This window comes from Equus asinus, chromosome 10, assembly GCF_041296235.1.
Source record: "Equus asinus isolate D_3611 breed Donkey chromosome 10, EquAss-T2T_v2, whole genome shotgun sequence".
Classification (NCBI taxonomy): domain Eukaryota; kingdom Metazoa; phylum Chordata; class Mammalia; order Perissodactyla; family Equidae; genus Equus; species Equus asinus.
Window position 1 is genome coordinate 94572140 of NC_091799.1, and position 15981 is coordinate 94588120.

The 15981-nt window shown below is 42.2% G+C and overlaps 1 protein-coding gene across 1 annotated transcript in view; it reads right to left on the bottom strand.

The window, feature by feature from the left end:
- The window catches only part of BASP1 (brain abundant membrane attached signal protein 1), a 54900-nt gene extending 39208 nt beyond the window's left edge, over window positions 1-15692 (bottom strand). The window contains exon 1 of the mRNA XM_014837344.3: window positions 15423-15692. The gene's annotated coding sequence lies outside the window, so the exon portion shown is untranslated. The remainder of the gene's footprint in view (window positions 1-15422) is intronic.
- Between the last annotated feature and the right edge of the window lie 289 nt (window positions 15693-15981).

Consider the following 15981-nt stretch of genomic DNA (forward strand, 5'->3'; position numbering starts at 1 on the left):
ATAGCTAGCTGATGGCTAGCTCCTTTAGATGACATGTAAATGCCATCCTGTTTGTTGGAGGGGAGCTAAAGGAGTCAGAGCTGCAGAGAATGCCTCTGGCTAATTCATAATTTGAATTCATTTAAAATGAGACCATTTTAAGACAGTATTGATTGAATAGTAAAAGTAGCAAGAGTTGATGGTATAAATCATGTAGATGGTATAAGAACGTCTTACAGCCCAACTCAACTCACAGACGTAGACTATTAACAAAGACCCCGCCCTCACCTCAACTAGGACTACACTTTGACTATGTAAAAAAGAAATCTTTTAAAACAAAAGTTTTGCAAATAAAACATCAATATCTACAAATGTTTCAGAATAAATAAATTGTATCACCAGATTAGACTTGTTTACTGGAACCCTGCATTATTATTTCATAACTACAGGTTACTTTAGAAATCAATTTCATATCATTGTAAAAAATTACAAACATTTTTTTATTTAATAAGCATTCCATTGATAAGAATCAACTTTAGAAAACTAGACACTGACCTGTGAGAGATCTCAGGGTTGACACGAGAATATTTATCTCTAATAATCTTAGTTCAAACTAAGGCCAATGATACTCTGGGACAAGACAATGATAGTTGAATGCTGACCAAGAAGCAGTGCGTGAAAATGAGGATGGGGGAGTAAATCACAAATGTTGTCTTAATTGTGTTCATCTGCCTCAAAGAAAACACTGTGATGTTTGCTAAAGGTCCATCGTGAGCTGATTCCTGGATGTGAAAGTAAAGCAGGGGACAACATTCTGAAATATGCCTTCTTTGTATAGCATGACGTCAAACGGCCATGAAACATGCCCTTCTGTGCATTCAGCCATTTGCGGGACCACAGGTTCTGTGCTAGAAACTGAGATCTGAAGAACAAAGCAAGATCCGGACCTGGAGGAACTCACAATTTAGAGTTAGTGGTCACGGCTCAGAACCAGGACTAGATTCACATTTACTTCGTTAGGTTTATAATCCACTAATGTGTAAAGATTTAGAACCACATGCACATCAGGGGGCACTTCACAAAGGCCGTTACAAAAATGCGTTGGTTAAGTTGCTCAATATGATTGATTTGGCTGGACCCATGATATTCAGTTACTTGGAAGAAGGATGAGGACCGTAACTACAATCAGCCCCAGCTGTCACTCATTGTGCTTTATTTCTGAAAAGATCTCACAGTGTAATACTACTTGTTTCCCAAAAATAATATACGATTTCATTCTTCCTTGGAGAATGCACCTTGGGAGGAAGTTTAGATGCACGAGCCATTAGTACTAATTACACATAATGTCTCAGGGCTTTAGAACAATTATTACCAAGGTTACTGCCTGGAAACAGAATAATTACACTAATTGGAGTTCATCAGATATTTATCTTCACGGTAAGCACAACTGATGAGGTAAAATTTAGTGCCCATAAATGGAAGCCATCTCAGCCGCCAAAGGTGACTTTCAGAAGACATACGCCCTCCATGAATATAATGTACTGTAGGCAACCTTTGATGGTGAACAAATATGGAGTGCCTGGTAGGTATCAGAAGGTTAAAGAACACTGTTATGGGTCAACAAACGGACACATCCCTGCCTCCTGGGTCTTTTCATCAAGAGGAGTGGAGACATTAAACAATCACAGCAGTTGTGATAAATGCAGAGATAAAAATGCCAAGTGCTTTGAAAGGTGTGGGGACAGTCAAGAAAGGGGTCTCTGAGAGAGTGGCATAGAAGCTGAGGAATACTTGAACAGTGAGAAAAAGATTATTCCAGGCAGAAGGAACAGTAGGAAAGAGCTTGGAGCACCGAGAGAACTGAAAGGTGGGCCACGTGGCTGGAGAACAAAGATTGGGTGAGAGAGGGAGAATGAAAGGAAGATGAAGAGGAAAACAGAAGGTGAATGTGCAAGAGCTGGAAGATCAGCAAAGGATTTGGAGACAGTCATATGCTGCATGATGACACTTCGGTCAATGATGGACCGCATATACAACGGTGGGTCCATAAAATTAGGACCATGTAGCCCAGGTATGTAGTAGGCTATACCATCTAGCTGTGTGAAAGTAGTGCACTCTATGAAGTTCGCACAACAAATCACCTAACGATGCATTTCTCAGAATGTATCCCTGTTGTTAAGCGACGCACAACTATATTTTATTTTAAATGTAAGAGGAAGTCATGATACAAAGTCTTAGGCACAGGAATGCCATGCTTAGATTTAGACAAGCATTAAGGCAGTAATCAAGGAGAGAAAGAAGTTTCACCAGGTTCATCGCTTAGAGTAGAGAGAAATGGACAGATGTGAGCGATAATTACAAGGTAGACTTGGTGGAGCTTTGTTACCAGGAAGAGCCCAGTTTTCTGGAATGAATGGAAGCAGATGCGATTGACCAAGAAAGTGAGCACGAAAAGAGGACCATGGACATTGGCTTGCAACTAGATGTAACATAAATTAAAGAGTTAAAATAAAAAACTTCTGCAGGAACTCACATCATACGTTTTATGCAGAAAATAATTTACCAGTGAAATTTCTTAGGAAAGATATTAAATAGAACCAACTTTCAATTATTTTAGGGCCAGTGCTTTATCTGATGTACTAAAACTGAATTGTTATATTCAATTAGACTGTGGATTAAGGAGGTAATCTTGTTAGAGACATAGTTAACACAACAGGGTGTGGCCTGAAATTTGAAACAGAAAAGTGATGACTGAATCATCTGAGGGGGCGCAAAGGTTGTAAGTTACTTTTTTAAAGAGTCTCTCAAACGTGGTCAGAGTAGACACAGCCACATCCACATTTGTGAAGAATGCCCCTCAAAGGATCCCTTAAGTATCACTACTTGTTTTATTGCTTGGAAAGGCCCAAAAATTCATTAGCCTTGATTTTTGTAGTCATCAAAGACTTCATGTGATTCCTGACACTACTTACTTCCCACTCCTAAGTGCCTCGCTGTGCAGAAGCCTATTAAAACTCCAACCACTTCTCCCACACCTGCTTTTGTTAAAGCCTCTATCTTCTAATGTCTTCAAGTCTCCATCCAATAAAACTTGCCCCACAGTAAGTTTCTCCATGGTGAATCCCTACCAATAAGCAAAGATGCTAGAACAGGATTTTAAACCGGCCTACACATCTGGTCAACTAGAATTAGAAGGGTTCTTTACCATTGCCACTATTGGTAGGAGATTTTAAAATAGGCGTTCCCAGAATAATTCTATTTTAATTTACTCAAGATAGCTAGTTCTTTACACTACATGCACTAAGTAAATCCTTCTCTCTTCCTTTATTCACTCTCTTGTAATATTTGAGTCCATGGATAACCAAATGGCAAAGTCTTCAGGCAGAGGGAAAGCATAATAATATAATGCTAGAATGAAAAATAAGTTTCACATGTTAATGCCTATTGATTGCTGGCGACTCCCTAGAACACTGTGTTGGGCAAGATTCTGAAGCCTCTTCCACGTGCCCCTGTCCATCATGAGCACAACAGAAGGAGTGGTACCTGCATACACCCTTTGCCATCTACAGGACAATGAAGCCACAGAAATATGACTTTGAATCTCATACCAGGCTCTATCTTTTCTAGCAATGTGAATCTTAGGGAAATCAAATTCTCTGCATCTCATGTGTCAAAAGGGGACACTTATGCTTGCCCCACATGGATTCTTGTGGCTTAAACAAGGGTTTCAAGTGTATTTGATTCTCGTCAGCCACCCCCCACTTCTTAAGGGCAGGGACAAGAGAAGCAGCATTTTGTACAGGAGCTTCAAATGTTCTCCACCACAAACCACTCATCCTAAAATGCAATGTGAATTGTTATGGGCTAAGTTGTGTTCCCCTAATATTTCCGTGTTGAAGCCCTCACCTCCAGGACCTCAAAATGTGACTGTATTTGGAGACAGGGCCTTTAAAGAGGTGATTAAGTTAAAATGAGGCCATTAGGGTGGGCCTTAATCCAATAGGACTGGTGTCCTTATAAAAAAGAGATTAGGATACGCTGGAAGAGATATCAGGGATGCATGAAGGGACACAAGACCCTGTGAGGACGCAGCAAGAAGGTGGATGTCTGCAAGCCAAAGAGAGAGAGATCTCAGAAGGAACTAAACCTGTAACACCTTGATTTTGGAGTTCTAGCCTCAATAACTGCGAGAAAATCGATGTCTGATGTTTAAGCCAACCAGTCCGCGGTATTTTGTTATGGCAGCTCCAGCAGGATAATACAGGAACAAGCACTGGTGCCTTCTCCCACTTCTGTTACTGCACATGCATCTCCACTCTCTCCTACCCCTTCGCTTCCTCCTCGCATGCTCTATTCTCCTTTCTTCCCTGCAAACCTACAAGGAGGGAGTGGTGGGGCCGAGAAACAAGAGGTCATTGACTACTGATCTAGAACGCTGTAGTTTTGCTTCCTGTATCATACTTACCAGAAATCCTGCCCACGCAAGGGGATTCCAGACACTCCTGGGAACAGAAAGGAACGGGGTTCCCCTCTCTCCCTAAAGAAACATGGCTGCAAATGACCATCTGACACTTCCCTCAAGTGTAGCCATTTCCTCCTTTTCAGAGGGTTTTACAAACCTCATTATAACAAGAAATGTATTGCTCACATATGCCTCTCCCTCTCGAGATTGGACTGTTTAATTAGGTAGGGAGGTAGTTAAATGTGTTATCAGAATCAGATTTAAATAGAAATGTGTGCCCAGCCAATGAAACATCACACTCACCACCGTACGTATTTCTAGCGGTTAGATATTTTCTCTACCAGGTAAACTATGCAAACAATTGCTAACATGTCAGGGCTTGCTGGTTTGCCATGCTGGGTGCTGCTAATACTAACAACTATCCAAATAGCCTAAGGGTTTGGGTTCTGTTTTGTTTTGTTTTTTTAAGATATATCTCCCCCAGTTCACACCCTTTTCCAACAGGAATCACGCCCAACTCCAAAGTGACTTGAGTTTTGGTCACTGCCCTTAGAAACAGCAATAGCATTTTTTGCAGTATTACATCATTCTGGACTTCTTGGCCCTTTATCTGAGATTCCTGGCTATCCCACCACAGAAACGACAAAGGATCCTCCTTTGGTAGTACGCTGATCCCATGGGGATCAATTCAGGAATGAGACTCACAAGGAGTGGGGCTCTTGGTCTAAAGAACGCAAGTTAAGTGGGTACCATGAGCACATCTGTCCTAATTTGCCAAACACTTCCTAGAACCACCACTTCTTCTCCCCTTAACATTGTAATATTTGTTGCTGGAAATAAAGATACAGTCAAAGAATGTGTTACTATTGAAAGCATGGAAGTTTTTAAAGTACCACAAAGTGATAATTTTTAAGCAGGAAGGGTTAATTAACATGGTTGGGTGAGGAGCAGAGAAGTGAAGCCTATTGACATTTAAATTTGCTTCTTTGTTAAATTCACTTTTTGTTACATTTTCTTCAATCAGAGTTAGTAGTAAATTCAAAATAATATCTTAGAACCATTAATAGAATTCCTTTCCCATTGAGAGTTTATTCCATTTAAAACTACAACTCTTACCTTGGTTAAACCATGTGTTATAATCCCATTGTGTAGTTACTTCTGTCTGCATCATGGCCAGTTGAGTTCCCCTGGGATGACCCCCACACCCAACCACCCAGGAGACTTAACACGGATGAAAGCAAAGCCAAGCTCTCCAGATGGTGGAAATAAAGCGAATTAGAATAGAAAGGGTGGAGGTGAATGGAGTAAACTATCGATGTTTTTGTCTCTTCCAGTAGTTAACCACTGGATTGGATGAGGCAGAAGAGTAACATTCAGATGTGAGTTACGTGAAGAAACACATACCTGGGAAACCATCATCAATCTTGTATTAACAACCTTCTGGAGAACATCCAAACATTTGTTACTATTTGTCTGAAAACCAAACACTGAATGTTCTGGAACCAGGTTTCTAAAGACCAGTTGGGTGAGCCCTGGGAATTCAAAGCTTGAGGTCTCAACAAAAGATCACCAGGGCTACCGGTGAAACCCTAGTGCCACAATAAACCTCCTGTCAATAGGGTGGTATTCACCAGGTCTGGGGATCATGAGAAGCCCAGGAGCTACTGCTACCACCAACTGTTAATTGAGATTCTTTCCTTTTTCCTTAAGAAAATGAGTCACTGAGAGAAGATTTCAGAACACCTTATTTAATTATATCAATGTCTTTGGTAAATATCCAAGTGGCCACATAACCTCACCCCATTTTCTTGATGAATTGCAAGCTAAAGAAGGGGAGAACGTCATCTTGAAACTCTTTCCTGTAAATAACTGATTTCTCTAGATATTCCTTTTCCACAATCATTTTAAATGTGCCTAAGGTAAATACAGACACTGTTATCCCTTACTGAAACAGCTGAGGACATTTGAAAAGGTCAAAGACAGCAAAATATTCCTATAGCCCCTACAGTTTCCAAGACAAGCTCAGAGAAGCTTAAGACAATACTTTATGAAGACCCAACAATTCCGAGGAGACTTGTCTTCTAAATTTCCTTAAGAAACAGGGATGTTCTCACAGTTACTGGATGGTTGCTATTGTTTTCCCTTTTGATATACTATTTCCCCAATTAGAGCTTGTTAATACTTAACTTGGCTATTTTATTAGTCTACATGGTAATGGTGTTTTGAACAGCTGTCAATGGATAAATGTTGTAGGTCTTTTCAAAATCGCTGTGCCAGGCAATCCAGGAGACTCGTAATTTAGAAAGCTCAGCTAGGCAAAGCTGCTCTCTAACATCTATTTCTTCATAAACTTAAAAAAGAGATTTAATTTCGGTTTACCTTAGGAATATATCCATTTCTGAACCTGCACAACTGTAGTAATTAACAGCATTATAAAAACTGTGAAGTCATTTATTTATTGCAGGTTTCCCTGGAAAAACGTAAATTCATCAAAGCTTATTCTCCACTTTGAAATGTCTAAACAGATCATTTTAAATATGAAATTAAATTTTGTCTCATCTAAAACTAAACTTTTCAGCTTCTCTAAATATAATGCACATAAACAGTTTACACTGCTAAAATCAAACATCCAAATATTAAGCTTTATTAAGTGTTTTCTTAACAACTTAAGTACTTTAAGTTCCCTATTTTGGTGACTACTTCAGAAAGTTACAGCTCTTTTAATCCTCTAAATCAGCCCAAATACTATAAATGATAATTCTAAAGAAAAAAGTTTAAACCTCGTGTTTTATTCAGCTGTCAAACCCATAAGCCAGATAACACCAGTAATCGGCACAAAAGTTCATGGCCATCCATCACCTCTCCACAACACTGTGCACACTGGATCTTCCAAAAGATTCCCGATCACTTCCAGAGCACGATGCTTGACTGTTTCACTTGCTCTACATCCCCCAAATCAGTGTGAAACCAACTGGCTGTCTTTGCAAACGTGTATGCTCCATCCGCAGCCCCCTAACTCTGCACCACTGTTCATCTTAGGAGGAAAACAAAGATATGACACAAAAACTTAGTTTCATGGGCAAAGTTAGCTTAATGCATGCCATAAATTCTTTGGCATATGAAGGAAATCACATGCTTATTAAAGTAAGAAGCAAAGAGAGATGAGTCAAGGTCGAAAGATGGCTCGTAGTTAGGTAATAGGTAATAACTGGAGATAAGGGACACATGTAGTGGATCAAAAGGCAGAAGACGTGCTCTCTTGCAGGAGAGGGGAGAGGGCAGCAGGGAGAGACACAGGATCAGGACTGGATTCTCAAAAATGACACCAGGGTAAAAGAATGGTAGGAATTTTTTTTAAGCTGCAGACAATGAGTAAGAGTTTGACTCAATTAGACAGAAGGGAAGGGCAGTAGGAATGAGGCTTCACTGGGAAATAACCCGGGTTTCCACTCAGCTACTAAACTAGATCCTGGGACCTTGAGTGAGCCACTAACTTTGCTAAGATCATTTTGAGTTCCAAAATAACTCATGAGTTTTCAAATCTTCTGTCATGTTGACACAAGTATTTACAAAAGACTTAGGTTGTAGTTAGGAGAGTATTTAAAAGCAGCCACCGACATTCTGTAAATGAATCCAGCATGGAGGCAGAAGGAAAACAGGTTAACCAATTTAGAGCAACTCTAACTACACAGCTGGAAGAGGGTCAAGAAGTATCTCTGATTAGTATCTCAAAAGTAGGCATTTGAGTGACGACTTTCACCCATGAAGTGTAATGAGGACAGTGAAGGGGCCAACCAAGTCCACCTTCCTTTATAGTGCTTATTAAGAGCAGCCACCATCACACCAGAAAAGAAATGACTTAAGAATATTAGCCCATGTGTACTATGACAAGAAGCATTTCTAATCTATAGGTCACAATGTATCTACTGATTAAATACTTATTCTACACTGTATCTCTTCTATGATAAATAATTTTTCATTGAAGAACTCTGTACAACTCTTTGAATGAAAACTGAAGATGTTAATGTGTTAAAAGGTTATCCATTTTATCCTCAAATGTCCGTATTACATAAGATAAAATGGCCAAGGCTTACAGGAAGTGCAGTGTAGCACTGGCAAGCAGAATAGGGCTAGCAGACATGGATTCAAATTCCATTACTTTCTATTTGCTCCACGATCTTATGTACATTATTTAACCCTCTATTCTTCAATTATTCACAGGTAAAATGCTTCTTACAATTTGTTTGAGGGGTTAAAATTCAATTAGAGCATATGACATACAATAAATAGTCAACAAATGTCCAATTTCATCCCTTAACTTCTCCAGATTTAAAAAAACAAAGAACTCTTTGATGGAGGAAGTTTTTTAAAAGATGCAACCACCATATCCAAAATGCTTTCCTATAGTGACTGCCTGACAGATAACTAAAATAAAACGTAATTTCCCTCTTGAATCCATGGGATTCAAGACCCGTTTAAAGAAACAATTAAAAAAATAATAACCAAAATGAGAATGACTTCACTTTCCTTCAAGAGCAAAATCCAGTGTCCGGAAAGCCAAAAACAAATCATTTGGGCAGATCCCTGAACTAAACACCTAAAAGATTCAAACTGATTTCAGGATCAATCAATCCCCAATATCAAATTCCAGAGAACTTCCTTTTTGTTTTTAAGAGGACATAACGACTAAAATCTCTTGGGGACAATTACTTCCAAAGATTTTTGTCAACAGGTGACATCACATTTACATTCCTTCATAATTCAAGCTTCAGTTTTACTCCTGGGATGGGGGTGGTGGGATGTGGGAAGCTGAAGGGTATACTGTGTCCTTAGAATTTTAAATATCTAAATTGGTTTACATTTATCAATCTTAGTACTTATGAGTAAGACACTCCTTTCAAATACTAATGAATGCATAGTGATTTAGGACACAACAAAGCCACGTAATTTTAGGAATCGGAATGAATTATGTCTCTACAGTTGAATCCAAGGTCATACAGTTGAGTCTAGATCTCAATATATCAAAACAGGGAACTTTTCTCTGAAGGTCTCTGAAGTTCCAAGAACTTTCACATTTTTTTTTCCGTATTATACCAATTCAGTATGGAGTCTGGGATTGCACCCACTTTGGAATTTAGAAACTAGTACAAGTGGCCTGGCAATATATTCAAGGTATCATAGCTACACACCTGGAGGATGTTTCTAAAACCACAGACTTCTGTGTTCAATCAAGTCCTGTCCAAGGCACCACCAGTGGCCAGTCTGGCAATAATGACCTCTTTGAAACAAGTATATGAATAGTTACAGACACAGAGAAGGAAGTAAAGACAGCTGGTCCTCTCACCACTTTATGGTGAATGGGCATTCTTAAGGTGCACAGAATATGTGTGAGGCATTTAAGTGTTTGCCATTTTCACTTAATCCTTTCAATAACTCTGTATTGTAACCCCCATTTTCTAGATGAGGATTGAGGCACAGAGAAGCTAAGCAATTTGCCAAAGGTCACAAAGCCAGTAAATGGCTGAGACAAGATTCTTAACCCAGGGAATCTGGCCCCTGAATCCAACTCCACCACCCCTCAGCCCTCTTAATCACTCTTTCTAAATAGCATCCTCTCTGCACAATGTACAAACAATGGCTGAAATATATATTTCACAGAAAAGCTCAAAAAACAGACCAACGAAGCCTAGTCATTCCTCCCTCATCCAAAATAAACAACAAAAAAATCAACTCAAAAATAAGTTCATAAAATGTTTAAGTGATAAGGAGGAAATATATCGCGTAAATGCTTTGCCTTCCCCACTGAACACCGTTTTCCTATATTATCTTGAAATGTTTCCTTATGCCCTGGGTCCCTGTTGTGCTGGCAGATGGTTTCTATTTCTAAATCTCTAAAACTTTCAGGAATTTATTCCTAGACTTCGAAGCCTGCTTAATCACAACCTCCCCTCTAGTCACAAAACTTCTGCTTTCCCTGTTTTTGTGCAAAAAATCTATGAGCTTTGGAAAGCCTAATGTTTTGAAGTTATTTAAATCCTTAGGGTGCAGAAGAAGGAAAACACACTATGAGACTCTCTCTGGATCCCATTTCTGACTTCCAGAGGGACAAAGAGAACACTGTTTAATCACAGTGCCTCTTAAGCTTGTGTCTTCTCAAAACTACAATTTACCTATATCCTGGGAAGAATGTGATTCTGTATCATTATCTTTTACTCTTGATAAGGTTCACTGGACAATTTTCCTCACGTGACACTTAATAGATGTCTGTCTTAATAGCGGTGGAGGGAATGACATTTAACAAAAACCCTCCTTTGGCAAGCTGGGAACTTCTGTGGTTTTAAGGACTATCCCTGTATTTTCCCAAAAGAATTTTTTAAAAAATCTCTTGAGTTATATAAGCAGCCATGGGAAATTCAACGCGGGTGGCCATCCTGGCTTCATTTAATCCACTTTTGAGAAATTCCCATACGGTATCTCACAACAGTTCAAACAGGTATGTACACGAGGATAGTAGTTAGCAATTATGATATCTGAGCATCTTTGGGATTGAAATATCCTATTTCTGACTGAATACACTGAAACCCTCAGGTCTTGATTAATCAGTGTGGAACAAAAATACAGCTCAATATACAGAAATTAGTTAGTGATATCAATCACATTGGCTGCGTTGAAAATGCAGACTGAAAGTTCAAGCGGCCCCTAAGAGGCAGCCATTGTACTCATACACTTCTTAGCCCAATGTGTGGTCCTTATTATAACCTGAAAATAGGTATTATTATCACAATTTTACAATTGAAGAAAGTGAAATTCAGAAAGGTTTGAAGTAATTTGCCCAAAAAGGCCTATCCAGTGCCTAGAAATTTTGAACCCCAGTTTCTTTCCACTATGCCCCAGGAGATCTCCCCTAAAGAAACACCTCCTCAAAACACATCAAGAGTATTTTCTCTTTAAAGAAAATTCTGACTATTCACAGCCTCAGAGTTATTTCCTGATGTTTCTCCACCATAATTAAGCCAAAGAGTAAAGTTCATGTTGCATTGGGTTATCTAGTCTTAAAAGATGGAATAAATAGAAAGGATTGAAGGAGTTGAGAAAACTTAATAAAATGACAGATTCTGCACCCATTCCCCCGAGAATGTACCACTTGTCTCTAAACTCAGGGTTTTTCCTTAGCAGTTACCTGGTTCCCAGTTTACCAGCTAAAACAATCATTAAGAAGATAATCTTTTGTTAAAGAAGGTATAAAATGAGTAGGTGAAAATTATATATAAGAAAGTTGAGGCCTAAGCAAATCAAAGCGTTTCTTTCAATAGAATCAGACACCAAAGGCAACTGCTTTTGATAAATACTAGTGGACAGGCCTTTTTTTGATAATTTTCAAAACAAAATTTTACAAGAGATCACAAAAATAAGAACAATTTTATAAATCCTTTATTTAGAAAACATCGTTTATTACAGCTTTTCAAGTTCAGTTAATAGTTCATGTGAGTTTTTAAGCCCGTAAATGAACATCTTAATTTAAGATGCTCAATGCAATCCATTTGTTTTAGGGGAACACTGGTAGAAACCGGAAACGAGCTTCTTAGTAGACTAACGAGGCCCCCCTTTCACATCCACATTTAGAAAGAAAACTGATTATTTTCCAAAAGCCAATATGAAGCACTATAAAATAATATTCTATACCAACTAGTTTAGTTTCATATCATTAATAAGATTTTATTTTATAGCACATGTCTATTTCCGTGTGTGTGTGTGTACACGTGTATACACATGGCACCTTAATTGCTTTAAAAAATGGTTTTTGGATTTTGCAATTTTTTGCAAAACTACAGTGAATAGCACAGACATCCATCTTACAGTGACCAAATCTCCCCCAAATGTAAGTTTTTCATACTCCAATTATCTTGACCATGGAATGAAAATGATTTGAAATTATTCTGGAAGTGAAATTTTTTAAAAAACACACATAAACTAAAGAGGCAGAACCCATCACATCTTAGACTATAACATGGTTTGTTCTGGTAAATCAGGAAGATTACAAAGATGGCTCCAAGGAGAGGGAGCCAAAGCCCTCAGGGCTCTCCCATTGGACATTCAAATTAGGGTGGTCTGGTTGGGAGAGAAGGCTTTCTTTGGCATGCCCCCTTGAGAGCATGAGAGCCAGTCAAGGACAGAAATGCCACTGTCGACAGAGTCCTTGTTGGCGCATTTCGTCAAAAGGCCCAATTAGCTCCCTTTTTCCATCTGCTGAGACTTGTCAAAGCTAGCTGGATAAAAGAATAAGGTCACTGATCATTTTTAAAATTCCACTGAAAAATTATCTCGCTCAAAAACATAAGACTCATCGAATTCGGAGTATATTGGTATATATTTGCTATTGAACTTGGTCTATACTCCAATGCCTCCCTCCCTCAGAAACATAACGTAAAAGAAACGAAAAAAAACTCCATATAGCCCTCTAAACCATAAAAAAACCACTCCATACTAAAGAACAGAGAGCATTACCAAGCAGCGACCCTACCAAGGATAGGCCTGATACACTGAATTTGGTCAATATCAAGTTTTTATTAAAAGGAACAAAAGAGATGATTTCCATTTTCCTGCCATGTGTTGTCCTTCCACGGTATACTGAGAATACTTAAGCATAAAATTCTTCTAAGCATAATGTACCATTGCAAAAATATTAATATTTAGCTCCTATTTTATACATACAACGTCTTCTTTTAGATGGTAGAACAAACTAGCCCAAAAAGGAATCTAAAGGGCCATAAGCTGGATAATGTATCGCCGGAAAGAAAATCAGCCACCAAAGGTATATATACATATATGGCTTCTGTTAGAAATTGCCAAGAAAAGCAAGCCTTACGAACTTAATCAACCATCTTCATCCTGGCAGCCCTGGCTGCCTTCTTTTTCCCCTGTCAGTGGATTTCCATCTCCATGGGGTTCTCCTTTTGGGATTCCTAATTAAACAATGAGGTAGAAATCCAGAGAAAACAGACAGGGTTAGGATGCTGACAAGGTAACCATTTTCTCTGCTCTGGGTCGTGTAGGCCATCTTGTTCGTATAAAAGCCAAAACGTCTTAATTTTTCCAACTAGTGACACTAGGGGCAATACCCACTGTCAGTTTTGAGATCAATGTCCCTTGATCAAATGACCCGCAGCAAAAATCTGTCAGACAAACGGTTAATTGATGCAAATTAAGAGAGCCCATCACTGCGGTGCAGTATGTTAAAGGAAAAAGAACAATGGAGAGCAGTAAAAAGGAAAATAGCAGTGTGCGGCTACAAAAATATTTAATCCAGTTTGCTCTCATCATAAAGGCTAAATTTTTCGTCAGTTGAAATCGCTGAAGAAGGCAAAAGATGAGAGAGAGCCTGGGACAGAAGAAACACACACACGGGGGGCGGGGGAGACTGTCACTTGCGTCCGAGGGTCTCACACAACATTTAGGGCAAACGCCTTTGTTCCTCGGCTTAGGAAAGGACTGGGTGGGTGGGTGATGGAGAGATCAGATAGGGCTGCCGGGGCCCTCCACACCCTGCTCTCTGGCGCATGCGCGAGGCCAAGACAAAGGAATAGGTAATTACAGTCCCGATTCATTCATTTTGCCCGCAGTACTGGGGATCTGTTAGCCCTGGCTGTAATCCCGGCGTGGAGGGGGGGAGGGGGGGCGGGGGTGTTGATCCACACCCCTATAGCAGGAAGACCACCTCGATGCTAGTGTTTGATTTTAACCCGCCACACGTGTGCTAGTGGCCTCGCGGGAGACCGAGGTATGTCAATCCTGTTCAAGGTACTAAAAATGCACCCATGTGCGCTGTGCTAATTTCAGCAGGGTGAAAATTACACAGGCAAAGGCTGTCCACGGAGTTCGTTTCAAGGCGGAAATGTCTCTGGGGAAGCAGATAAGGAGCCGAGCCAACCGTTCGATGAATATTCATGAAAAGAATGCGGTTTGTAGCCGCGCATTGTGTGTGTGATCGGATCCAGGGATTCTGCAATTTTTATTTTTCGGGAGAGGGGGAGCAGTGGGGCTGGGAGGGGGGAACAGGAACCGGGCGTGGGGTTTCAGCGTTAGCGCTTTAGGCGAAACCTGCTAAACTCCAAACCTTCGCTCACAGCGGCGCTGGGCCGTTAGGGGCCGCGCGCTGTCAGGTTCAAGCTCACACCCTCCGAGCCGGGGCCGCGGGTGGATGCACTCGGTGCATTCTCTGAACCGAAGACTCCAAAAAAGAAAACGCTGAGAGGTAGCCCACAGGTTAGCGGGGAGGCAATTCAGCCACGTCCGAGGCTAGGGCTTTGATCCGCTCAGATGCGCTCCTGGAGGCACGCTGTCGTGTGAACTTCGCATTCTTTGGCCACCCCAAGCCAAGATTCAGGAGTCCCACGGGTCGAGGAAACCCATTTGCTAAACCAAAAAGCCACCTCCTTCTTTCCGATCACACCAGATTCCCGGTATTCTTTCTCCCCCTTACTCCCGCCCCACCCCACCCCCGCCCTCCATCTTCTGCCGCTGCGCCCCTCACACCAAGCGCTTTCTTCCTGGCTCTGAACGGTTCCGATGACAGATACGCTCCCTCCAGCACCATAAAATTGTTTCTTCGGGACTCTGTGCGCTTAAGGGGTTTCTCATTTGGCAATTTCCTCCTTAACTAGCAGCTTGTCTCCCCCTACCCAACCCCCAACTCCGTTTATCAGACTCGCCGCCCCCACTTCCTTCCCACCCAGCGAGAGGCTGAAGCCACCCACCTCGGGGCCCCCATCACCCCAGATCCTCGAAGTGCAAGTGGGCCCTCATGGATGCATCCCACGCCCACCGCCGTCTGATGAGGCCCGCGCCCCCCACCCCGCTGCGACGCGGAGAGAACCAAGGGCCTCGGGGGTGGGGCGGGGTGCAGTGGGGCAACGGAGGCCGCCGGGGAGCCGGCGCCCCGGGTCCGCGGTGGCGGCGGGGCCACCAGGGCGCGCCTCCTTACCGGCTCTGGGTGCCTGTGCCGCCCCTGGGTGAACGCAGTGCCGCCGAGTGGCCCGGATCGCTGGCGTCGTCCGGCCCGGTGCCTGGCCGCTGGCGGAGGCTCTCTCCCCGGCTCGACGGCGGAGCCCGGAGCGAGGAGCGAGTTGGAGCGCTGCCGCCGCCGCCGTCGCCGCTGCCGCTACTGCCGCCGCCGCCGCCGCTGCAGCCTCTGCATTTCTCGCGCTCGCGCTCCCCCTCCCCTTCCTGCCCAGCGCCCTCCCCCGGCGCGTCCGCCCGCCCAGCCTCCCTCCTCTCGCGTCCCCGCCCGCCTCTCTCCCCTCCCACCCCCCGGCCCGGTGCCCCACCCGCCTCCCTCCAACTCCCCTGCATCCCGGTACCCTCCTACCTCTCTCCCCTCCATCACGGTGGTCCCCCCTTTCCCCCTCCCCTCTCCCTCCCTCCCCTCCATCCTTGTGCCCCTCCTACCTCCCTTCATCTGCCCTCTATGCGGGTTTCCCACCCCCACCCCACCTCCCCTCCACTCCTCTCCATTCCCCTGCCCCTCCCCCACCTCACCGCCT